General features: G+C 43.9%; 1 protein-coding gene across 1 annotated transcript in view; it reads left to right on the top strand.

Moving 5' to 3' along the window:
• Positions 1-12,360, top strand: part of rho-6 (serine protease rhomboid 6) — a 101,906-nt gene that overhangs the window by 49,646 nt on the left and 39,900 nt on the right. Inside the window, exon 2 of the mRNA XM_014347988.2 lies at positions 4,655-4,718. The gene's annotated coding sequence lies outside the window, so the exon portion shown is untranslated. The remainder of the gene's footprint in view (positions 1-4,654; positions 4,719-12,360) is intronic.

Genomic DNA, 12,360 nt, shown 5'->3' with positions numbered 1-12,360 from the left:
CCCCCCCTTTCTCACCATATGACAGATATATGCGTGCGAGGACGCTCTTTTGAATTTTTATTTTTCCCTCTCTCTCTCTTTTTTCCCCCGCTTGTATTTTCACAGTGGAGGAAAAAAAGAGGTTTCCAACGGGAGAGCGGCCTGGCTATTTTTTATCGCATTTGACGTAACTAAAGTACAATGGACCTTACTTTTCTTTCTCATCCCTCTCTAATATGATTTATAGGGGGGTGGGAGCGAGAAAATTCATCTCGGCTCTGGGGATTGTATTTTTGGAAAAATTTTCGAGGGCCGCCCCGACGTTGAAAAATACGAATCTAGTTAAGCTGGAAAAGAATTTTTCACGAGCCCTGCCTCTGTTGATGAAACATTGGGACACTCCAACCTTTGCTTACTTCTCAGTTGATTCCCACATCATCCCAACATGTCCATCAGCACTTGGTTAGTTTCGTATGGGGTAAAAAGTGCATAGTGTAAACATTTGCCAACAAATGTCAAGTAGTTGAGCATTTCTGCCCATCTCCGACACGCGTACCAAAGCTCTCATCTTTCCGTTAGAAATAAAAAACACACTACCGCCGATGCCGGACAAAAGTATATCACGCCCGAACGAAAGTGAGAAGGCCGATCGGCCCGTCCCGCTGGCGCACCTACCACAAACACGTACACGCACACTCGTACCTTTAGCTAAATTGATACTCGAGCGAGTGAGGAACTACTGCATCGCCGACTTATTCCCCGGAAAGAGAAAAAATAAACACCGGTTGTCAGACACGCTCTTTGAGTGTACACCCTGTCTGGTGTACGTACATAGGTAGGAGAAGGGGAGGGGGTGGTTGGCTCCACGCGTTGTTTGCTCGGTCCGTGCAGCTGGAGAGCTTTTGTTTGTTTGTTTCGTCGCTCACTTATACGGGCTTTTGAGCTCTGATGGGTTTTCAAACGCGAATCTTGCGCTTGTGTGTGTGCCGTACAACCCACCGCTGCAAAGAGGTGAAAGGGGACTCGCTTTGCTCCTCTTTTTTTTCCGGCCTTGGGATACGGAGCCCGACGCGACACAAAAGGATCTGGTATTTATTTTATGAAATTCTATCCAATATCCGGGAGTGGACCTTTGGCACGAGAACGCGGCGGTAGCTTTGATTTTTGTCGCTCCACAGACTGGAAAATTGGCCAATTGAAGGTAAAAACGCGAGTTTACGAACGAAACTTTTTAACACTGTTTATGTGAAGAACGTACGCTAGGCAAGTATAGCTTTGAATATCGTACGCTGGAAAAAAACGTTGAGTGATGAATAAACAGGTGATAAAGAGGTAGGGAGGGAGAAGAAAAATGTAACTTTAAACGCGAATTTTCTGCCTCGGTCGGCCCGGAATACAGTCGAGGCCCGTCCCAAGGGGATGAGACGACGAAGCGAAGCGAAGGAATATATTTTTTTAAATTGCACCCTACTCGAGGCTTCGACAAATCCATTTTCGTACACGTACACACAGGCCGACGAAATTCCATCTCCGTGCAGGCTCATCCGCAAGTTTAAAGGCACGCGTGGTCCTTGACGCCTTTATTTTCGCCAAAAGTCGGAGGCTACGAACCTATCGCCTTCATTCGTCGGATCGACAGCTTATTTCCCGATGCCACGCGGAAGTGTGGGCTGGGACCACAGGGATTTTGGATTTCGACTCGGCAACGAAACTTGGGGTTTTTTACAGCTCTCTCTCTTTTCCATTTGCCTCTGGCGAAATAACCGTGCATGCATCGAGACGAAGAGTTTTACGATTTCTCTGGTTCTTTTTTTTTAATAGATTTCGCGAGATGGAAGGACATTCGAAGATCCTAAAAACACAAAGCGTTGAAGGTTCCCGCGAAATCCAATAGCATCTCGCTTTATCGCTCGCTCGGTTAGGCTTCCATCCTATACGGGGCTGTAAAAACGTAGGTGCGCGGAAGAAGGGCCTGGTGGGAGGAAGAGAGGGAAATCTCGGGGAAAAGAAAAGCCGGAGCTCTCGGGTGGCTACGCAAAACTTGTTTCGTTCCAGGTGTGTCGTGAAGAGACCCGCACGCACCCAAAGTTTCTCGTCGCAGTCGCGAGAACTGTGTACTATTTTCAGCGAAAGGTCTCATATATCTGCGCCCAAAGTCGTCTTCTTCGAGGAAAGGAAAAAAGAACAACCGAGGAAACAGCGAATACGAACGTAGGTGCGAGGAGAGCTTCGCGAGTTTGCCATTGCTAAAACTGAAGGAGACGATCTCGGCTGGTGTGCCAAAGTTCGATGTTGGGTGGGGAGGGGTGGTAAATAGAGAAAAGAGGAAGCGTGGTCTGGAGTAAAATTTTCAAAAATTTACAGCTCGACTCGGGCAATGTATGTTCCGTCGAACTTGGAGCACTTACCGGAGCAGCGCTCTTTTCTCGAAGGAACGATCGTTCTTGTCGAGTGTCCGCAAAGTTACGATAAACATTTTCCTCGCGTTCGGGCGCAAAACTTGTAATCATCTTGGTGATTGGTGGATTGTTTTTTTTTTTTTTTTTTTTTTTTTTCACCAGAGTTGTTTGCCATTTTAATTGCTTTGTCCCTGAAAAGTGATGGATTTTTGAAGGGCGGGGGTGAATTCGAGCTTGCAATAATTATCACTCTCAAGGCTATGACTTGCAGCATATTACAGCATTTATTATTATAAACATCTGATAACGGTTTTATTGTGATTTGAGGACAATTTTCTTGTGCTAGGTTGTTTTTATCCAAGCCCAAAAAACTGTTAAAGTCATTTTATGAAGGACTACTTGTTTTGAGGAATGTAAGGCAGTCTCGTCAAAAATCAGAGGGGAAGATGGAAAAAGAATGTTACTTCAAATCGATGTGTCCGTCACGCCGCTGCGGCGATTTCTCTTTGCAAAAATAACTCTCGTCTGCCCTTATTTTTCCTTCGTGCTTTACGAGCACTAGCATTAAACAACGCATAAATCGATGCCACTTTTGACCAAAGTAATACGTAAGCGCGAGCTTGCATGCGATCGCTCCATCTCTGTCAGATGCGTGAAGTTAATGTATATACCTGTACCATATACAATACCATGTATACACCAACATATACAAGGGTACAGGCTGTAAAGTACGCCACAATGCAGGCAACTCTTGCGGACTAAATGTTGGCCGCGGCCGCGCCAACGAGTTAAATTACTGCTGACCCTCATCTGTTTGATTTGCAAGTATGGCTGTTATTGTTGATGTTGCCACTCTAGCTGGCGTTGCTGATTTTGTTAGTCCCATAAAGTTATATTGGACCTCCATGGTTGAATATTCACTGTTTTTGCCCCAAAGAAATTTGAAAGCACGAGCGTGTTTTTTCATGGCTACCGTTAGTTTTCCTTTTTTTTTTTCTTTATCTTTGTTTACAGTGAATAAATATTGATAATTGTTTACGAAACTCAAATAGATCACTCGGCAAAGCAGATATTGGGGAAGCGATGGTTCACGTATATTGACCCAAGTTGAAACTTAAAAATTTACCTTCAATATCTGTTCCACGTGTTAAAACACGTATGGAAAAAACGGGCCAATGTTTTATACCTTTTAAATCTGTTTCGTGCGAGAGACTAGAGAATTTTGGATGAAAAGGCTGGGAATTTCATAAAATACGATCTCGTCTCCACAAAGATCACCGAGCTCCACTGAACTCTGACGCATAAGTTGGCCGGGAATCATCAGGGGCTTCAACGACCAACTCCTGTATTTTCATTTGGCCACCGGAGAGGTAAAAAAAAAAAAAAAAAAAAAAAAAAAAAAAAAAAAAAAAAAAAAAAAAAAAAAACGAATGAGTACGCCTACGGCTTCCAGAAAAAGGGAGCGCGCGAACTGTCAAGAGTTTCCGTGGAATTATCGACAGGCAGTGGCGTGCAGTTGTACGGAACCGGGCTGGATAGGAGTGGAAAAGCCAAGCGCGGAGAATGAGTGACTCGACGGGCGCACACCGGGAGGTAACTCTAGCAGTGAGTGGAAAAAAAATGATCAATTTTTGATGATGTCAGAAGCAAAAATACATTCACCTAGTTATAGGAAAGACACGAGGGTACGGAGCTTTCGAGTGATCGGATTGGGGTTTCACAACTTGCGTGTGGCAGCCTCGGATCATCCGTAGCAGTGGAGACACTTTGACGGGGAAGACTAGTCTGCACGTCCGTAGCGCTGATAGCCGTTGAGGGACGATTATATCAGCGTGTTTAAACATTCCTCTCGCTTCTGCGTTTTATTCGCGCTTTTGAATCGCTACAAAAGTGGCACTCTGGTGACGAGAAAAGCTCTCAAGGTGGGGCTCTAATGGACAACTGAATGCTGCTTTTTTGCGCGTCACGAGTTACTTTTTTTCCTCCCTTCTCTTTTCCCTCCAATAACTCGTATTTATCGGTGAATGGAGTTGTAGCGCCAACGAAAAGAGAACGCGTTAATATTCATTGAACATTGAAAGCACTTGCCACTCGCAGTAATGCACCGATGTATTATATTCCATGAGAATTTTTTTGTCATTTTCGAATGGACTTTTTTTTAAATGAGTTTGAATTTAATGTACGAGCGAGATTCCCACAATGCAAAAGTACTGTAAAATTGTGTTAAATTTCAACGAATAGGCCATTAAAATCGAGTATTACATTTTTTGTTTCAGATGACTTTGAAGATGCTGCGGGAGAACAAAATATAATCACCTGTGCTGGGAGTACGTCAAAAAGGTACCTCTAAAATCATGTAAAATTTTTTATCGCACACGTGCAACAACTCAAAAGTTTCGAGTTGCGCTTCTGATGGATTTAAGTTTCCAAAGTAATAGACACCACGCCATCGCAAGCCCGACGGCACATAATCGAGTCACGCCTGTGTACGGCTCATCAGCCATCAGCTTCACGCGGTGCCATAAAATTACTTCACCCCGTCCCATCAACTTTCGTTTCACGTTGCAATTCGCCTCGCCACGCAATTCCATCCAAAAGTGCGGCATAATCACACTTTGACCCAGAGTGTTGCCACTCTCTCTCTCTCTCTTCCCTTCCTTTTAAAAGAACACGAGCATCGTTCGATCGCGAGGTCTTTTTAATTAAAAATAGAGCTCCGCGATCTCATTCCCAGGACACACGTCTGTAGTGCATGACGAGGTGCCGATGAATGGAAAAAATATCTCACATCGACGCGCCTGTTCCCGTCGCGCGGCAAATAAATTCATCAATTCCCGCGTTGCCTGCTCGCTCTCCAAGTTTCCGAGAGCTCGCGGGGGTGTGTATTCGCGTATACGTGCTCTCGGGGTCGGATTGATGCGTTTTATTAAAAAGTTGACGCGTCTGGCAGCCGAAGGGGGTATGGGAGTGATTTTTGTGTTTAAAAAAATAACTTTTGCTTGTAACTCAATTGGGACACGAGATTTATGTGTTTATTTTTATTTATATATTCGTATTTCTTTTTCTTTTCTTTTTTTTTTTTTTTTTTTCAAAGGTAAATTAAAAGAACACTGAAAGTGTATAATAGAGGAAAGCCACGGGACGAGTCGGGATAAGGAAAAGCCGTAGTTGGAAAAGAAAACTTTTGGTCATTATCTTTAATTGCTAGAAAAGTAAGAACAAAGTTTCAAAGAAGCGAGCGAGTTTAATTGAAACTCATTATCAACGTTACAGATAAATACAATCAAGTATTCAAGATCTGCGTTTGTAGCATTGCAAATGAAAAAATGTCGACCGTGAAAAAGTGCCACTCAACTCTCAAGGGAGCCTTTTTTCCCGTCTTCGTCTAACGATGGAACACTCGGGCCTGCTCTGTGCTGTGCACAGTCGTTTTATGGGAGTGCAGAGTTTGGTACGCAACCACAGCTTATGAAATTCTACGAATGTAACACTGGACGCTTGGGAAAAATCCGAGGAATTTTCCGAATGAGTGGAATTTGGTTTTTGCCTTTTTTCATCACCCGTCCAGTGAAATCTCTTTTTTTGTCGAATGAAAGAGTGGATGAATATTTACACGTTATTTTTTAAACAAAACGGTGTAGAACACACGGCACTCTCTGCAATTTTAAGATTTTTTTTTTTAGCTACTATTTATCCGTTTTACGGTTTCGATAGCCATTTTATTGAAAAACCAATTTTTTTGGCCCGCGTACGAAAGATACTAGAATTTTTCAATATTTCAGCTCCAAAAGTTCAATAAAACCGCTTATTCAAACTCGAACTCGGTTGTTCAAACACGTAATATCCCACGAATGAGTTTTTCACTTGAAAAAGCATGAAAATTCAACTATGCTCGAATCGTTATACCCGTTGGTGTATATTTCTCTTTTCCTCGTGCAAGCAACGGCAAAAACACACACAATTCTCGAAATCATCGGTCCAGCCAACTGATGCAACGTATATAGCTATATGTAAAGATGCACACTACTGCCGATCATTCAATATCCATATAATAATATAAAAACATTCCCAGCAACTAAGCAGACTCGCTGCAATTCCACTCCATATCTCTCCGCAACCGGCAATCCTCGCTCCGCGACAAATGCACCAGATTGTTAGCAACTTTCGTTTCCTCTAAGCTTTCCCGTCCAAATGCCCGTCTCGTTCTCGGGTATGTCTGCTGGAGTCGTCCTTCAAGCTCCTCATCTCTCTCTATACATGGCACCACCTCCAGATCAGTCCCACGCGTGTACGAGCTCGTTCCCCGAAGCCGTCACGAGCGATTTCATCTACGTGACCTATCCGCGTGGCGCACCTGCGAACAACCCCATTTCTCGAGCTGCAACGCACCCCGTGGATACATTTTTTTCCACCCATCCATCCTCGTGATTTTCTCGCCTCGGCTAGTGTGCCTTTTTACTCGCAGCCAAAACCAGACCCCCCTCCCCCTTTTCCGTCCGCGGAGCCGGAAACGTTTAAATCTTCTCTCTTTTTCGCACCCTCATTGTCTTCCCTTTTTCCTGCCCACACCCCCCAATCGTTTCCTACTGGCCGGGGCGCTTCGGTCACGGCACCTCGTTACGTTGCTCGCGCTGTCACAGCTCCCACCCTCTTCTTTTTCCCCTCTTTTTATCATTTCCATCAAACGGACCCCCCCCCCCGCCTTCCTTCTTATTTTCACGCTTTTTTCACGCGCGCACTACAGGGAGAGAAAGGATAAAAGAAACGGGAGCTCGGGTGGGGGGGGGCGTATAATCACTCGATTATTACGAGCGACGTTTTTCATCCGCTCTTTGGGACGTGATTAAAATGCGCGCGGTATGCATGTGCCCTTTGGATCGCGTGGGTGTTCCCGGGAATTACCAAAGATGGACAGAGGAGGAGGAGGGATTCGTATAACACCGTAGGCGTCCCTTTTCATCTCCTCGCTCGAGGTTTTTCCAACGTGCTCCGTACTCTACCCATATCCCGTGTACCGTTCTGCCAGGCAAGGGGGGTGGGGGGTGGAGCGAAAAAATGAAAGCTGATGCGGATTGATGTGCAGGCTTGTGTTTTATGGATGGCGCGTCGCGCAGCTATAAGGCGATTAATCGGGCGGGGGGAGAGAGAGATGGATTTCGACGATTGAAATTTTTTATCGCTCTCTCCTCCTCCTGTCTGGGCGCACGGTGTGTGTACTCCAATGTCTCGTCAGCCGTGTGATTCCTTAGGTCGCCCATGTATATAGTTCGCGCTCGACGGTCTTTATTTTTCGCGCTCGAGTACACGGGAAAATTTCAATCAATCGCATCAAGGGATGTATTTGTACGTGCTTTTGTATTAGTGCGACTCTCTGGGGGTATACGGGGAAAGGGACGGTGTTGGTTGATTGATTGATTTTCCGGTAACCGGTGAACTTTGTCTGAAATTAAATTTATTCAAAACGATGAAAAGCACGTTACTGCACTTTTGTGTGCATCCCAAGGTATTCATTGTGTTCATTGTTGGTGGTGTAATCATATTACACTACCAAAACGAAAAACTATATATACATATTGTTTACAGTTCTTTTGTTATTAGCAAACGCTCCAATAAATGTGTAGTCAATAACTTGAAAAATCATGATGCTACAACGAATAAACGGGCTAGAGTCACAACAATGAGTTTTATGAAATATAATTTACACTGAATTGTCCATGATAACTCTTAATAAGCAGTAGTGAAAACATTTTTAATAACATGTAACGAGCCATGTAATTATGATTAATTAACGTTCGTCCTTTGTGCATTAAATTCAGATGTCGGTACGATGCTCGGTCGTAATTATTATGATAAATTAAACTAATTTACATCAGAGGTGGATGGTTGGCCATTAGGAAAATTATAATTTTAATAATGCAATACCAGGTACAATTGACGAACAGCATGGCGCATTATTTTACCACACTTGGCGTGTATGACGTTTGGTTTTTCATCAAAAATTATCACGTCGATTGAAACTCTTCATTTCCTTTGGTACAAACATCGAAACAAATCGGATGCTCTATAACCTTTCACCTGCTTACTCGAAAAATTATAGCGAGTCCGATTCACTTTGCCACTCAAAACTCACTCGAGAGAGAGGGGGAGGGGGCACTTTTTAACACACTCCGTATACAAGGGACAGAGCGCGAAAAATACGTTTCCAGGTCAGAGGCTAAAAAGTTTCCCTCGCGCCGAGGAGGATTTCGAAGCTCCGCACTCGTGAGCCCAGCTGTTTCGCCCAAAGTTGTTTTCATATTACAAAGTTTTCCCCCTGCAACAATACACACGCGCACTTTAACGCACCTCCCTCGCAAAGTGCCCAAGCAGCCAAAGGATGAAGCCGCCCCCCCCCCCCCCAGTTCGCTACATTTTCCGCGTATCCGCACTTGCACGCGAAAGCGACGCAGAGTTCAATCGCTCGTTCTCTCCTCGAGTGCGCATCGACTCCGTACTACACATCCAAGTACGTACATAGGAGATTTTTTCCTGAACATCGCCCGATCAGTGCCCTTCAACGCCCAACTCTCCTCCAACTGCAGTTACTTTTTAGGAGCTGCGTTTACACGCGACCCAGCCAATGGGTTTTTCCGGGTGTCGTTGGCCCGAAACTCATTAGCGATCAGCGGGAAGAAAAACTTGTTTATCCCGGGATATCTTGGATATTCCACGATAAACTCCCAAAGCCTCACATAAGAGAGCTATTACAATGCGATCGTCCCAACGACCAGAGTTGCTTGGAGTAAAAGTGTTGCCTGTTTAGACCCTCTGACACAATATTTCCGTAGGAGGACAAGAAAAAAAAACGATTCTCAAGGTGAGATAAAAAGAGGAAGCCCCAAGGGAAGAAACATCACAGGATAGAGAAAAAGTAAAAGTAAGGGAGGGCGCGAGTCGTTGATTCACGGCGGGGAGGCCAAGCCGGGCGTTAAATTCGAAATCACGCTTGATCTGCGAGTCCGCGAACGAAGGCAAAGGCCGACCTGAGAGGGGGATGGAGAAACGGGACTTCGACCTCCGATGGTCTGGAAAAATGTAATTAGGCGGTAGGGCGCCTCGGTACAAACACACGTGCGCGGATGGAAACTGCAGCGGCATACAAAAGAGCCGTGGGAGAGTGCTTCAAAGAGTTCGCGGCTCGGTGGGGAATAAACTTCGCTTTCTCGTGCGCGCAATAGCCCCGAGGCTTCCAGCGTCCGTTTGGCAAACACGAGAAGCGAAAGGGGGGGAGGGAGTAGTAAATAAGCCGTGCACCAACTATCTCGCGTTGGTGGGGGAAAAGAAAAAAAATTAAAACTTTTTATTCGACTGCCCATGCAAATATATAGAGATAGGATCTCTTTGGTGCTCTTTACCTTCCTACCGAGATCATGGGGTATGCCAAAGTATTTGAGGGTGAAACGAGCTTTTTTTAGTTTTCATTCAAATATGTACCTACACCGTCAAGTTTCAAAGCTGCACTAAGAAATGAGGGCCAAATATCGATGGGCTGCGCGAAAATCGCGATTGACGATTTTTTGGTCGCTCAACTGGGCATTAACCGATGGTCGACCGCTCGAAATTCGCATTTGATCGCTCCTGGTGCCTCGTGCTGCAATTTAAAAGCGTTGTCCGATAACTCAGCGCGCACCCCGTGGGGATAATTTTTTTTGTCAAAGTTGCTCCATCAGTGATAAAAAGCGATTGTATAGGGCATCAAATTTTATTATTAAAAAAAACCATTCATGGTTCGCAATATTGTTTATCGATCGAAAATTTAGTAGCAGCACTACACGTGTTTAATACCGCGTGGCAGTGCGACCGTAAAATTTAGCAGGGTAATAATTTCGGCATTGCCCTATTCATGCACTGCTAGTCATGAGCTTTACTGCACGGACAAAGAAAATCGTTTCATAGCACGTACTGGGTGGGGACATTAATTTTTTATCAAAAAACAAGATGGTTAAAAATTGTTTTTAACGTCCAAAACGAAGTATTGGAGTAGAAGTAAACTTGATTTTGGAAAAGAATCGCGATGAAGCATTGGATGTCTCGTTCGAGCGAAAAAAAGGACCCAAGTTGCTAAAAGATATAATTGTTGTTAGTTTTAATGGCGATAAAGCGAAATTGCTCCGTCACGCTCGGGAATGACCTCACGCGTTCCGTTGGAGCGATAACTGTATTCTTTTATGTACCCCTGCAACGACCAAACTTGCAATGTTTTCTCGCCTCTGCTTCCCTCACGATTTCTTCATTTCTCAACTACGTACTTCCTCCCCCCACCTTTTTTTAAAAACTTTACTCACTTGCACTAGTTCTTCCTGTTCATCTCAAATTTTCTTTTCTCCCGTTACTCGTCTACAGCTCTAACGACATTTTTTTTTATTTTTTTTTTATTTCGATTTTGTCACAGGATTATTGGGAGTAATTAACAGATTAAATTTCACGTCTGTGTGCTTTCGGAGTGATATTTTTCTGTTTCCAACATACTTTTGACATATATCCCAATAAGTTAAATTTTTCATGTTAATTTAATCCCTATACAATCTATATTTCCGGATCAGACTGCATGTACAATTTTTCTAATGCAGCTGGGTTAATTTTGTTCGGTAAAGGTTTTGGCGTCTTATTGTATACTGTAGTAATCGAAACAAATTTCTTCCGCGAAAACAAGTAAATAATTTGAATGTTGAAAGATAAACTATACATGCGATAATCAACTACTTATTATTGGAATTAAAACTATTACACAGAAACATAAATTTACTAGCCATCCTCATTAACCGAAATCGCAAATACCTTCCTCGTAATTAAAAAAAAAAAAATCCTGATACTCAATATCTCATGCTCAAACTGTACATACCGATCCTTCGTTTCTATTCCGAAATGCAAGCACATCACGATCACTCCTCATCTTTCCTCCAGTCGATTCTCGTTATTGTCTTTTCATCTCCGTTTTTCGAGGCAAACACACGCATTCCGGCCTCCGATATTTTCGTTTTCAGCAATACTGCCACGTTTCGCGGCACATTCACAAAAGTCTCTCTCAACGCTGCTCGATTTTTCCCCTGACCCCATTCATCTCTCCCTCTCGGTAACTAACCAGTTTTCGATAGCCTTTTTTTTTTCAATAAAAACTATCCCTCTCTCTCTCTCTCTCTCTCATAGTCCAATCCAGAAATATTTGTCTCTCTCTCTTTTCCTTTTTTTCCGTACGTGCACAAACGAATATAGAATGGATTCAATCTACAAGCTTATACGCGTATGTATGCGTATATAGAGCATCTGTGCCCCAGCCAATTCCAGCTGCTCGCTAGCCAACCAACTCTGGTCCCTCTTTTATTGAACCCCATGTGTGTGTGTGTGTGCTCGCTCACGTTTAGTTACAGCAGAATTCTTCTATATACACACACTTGGGTATACCTTTGTAGAAAGTGTCACACGCACCAGTGACTGCATGCCCTATCTCTGACGCAAGGTCTCCCACGTTTTATCTATTACAGTGCAGGCACTCGCTCTCTCACTTCTGGAGGTACTTGATATACTCGTTTATAGAGTGCTTTCACGACTGCGTATATTCCTCGCTTCCTTTCTATTTTTCTCCCGGAAAAGCGTATCTATAATATATATATACACACGTATAAAGGACTTTACGACGCTTCGAGAAGATGCTTTCGATTCGAGCGCGAGAGTTTGCAGTCTAAAGCGCGGGAGTAGGTCGTTTCTTCTTTTTTTCCTATTCTCGGAGGGTTTTTGTTGCCGTCGATGCAATTGAGACTCCCGGCTGGTCCGCGTCGCGCAGCTGTATGATACTAAAAATAAATTGGATGGCGCCGCTTTGGACGGAAAACGGGTAATTATTTGAACGATTTATCATGCGGCTACGGAAAAGGAAAATTTTCTCGGATAAATTGCAAGGAGGGAGAGGGAGTTTAAGTTGGTGGCTTGAGAAAAAAATCTTGCT

The sequence above is a fragment of the Copidosoma floridanum genome, unplaced genomic scaffold (genome assembly GCF_036245765.1).
Source record: "Copidosoma floridanum isolate Cflo_tuat_1 unplaced genomic scaffold, Cflo_Japanese_pri ptg000019l, whole genome shotgun sequence".
NCBI lineage: Eukaryota > Metazoa > Arthropoda > Insecta > Hymenoptera > Encyrtidae > Copidosoma > Copidosoma floridanum.
Note: the sequence above shows the minus strand (reverse complement) of the source record. Positions and strands in the feature narration are given on the sequence as shown.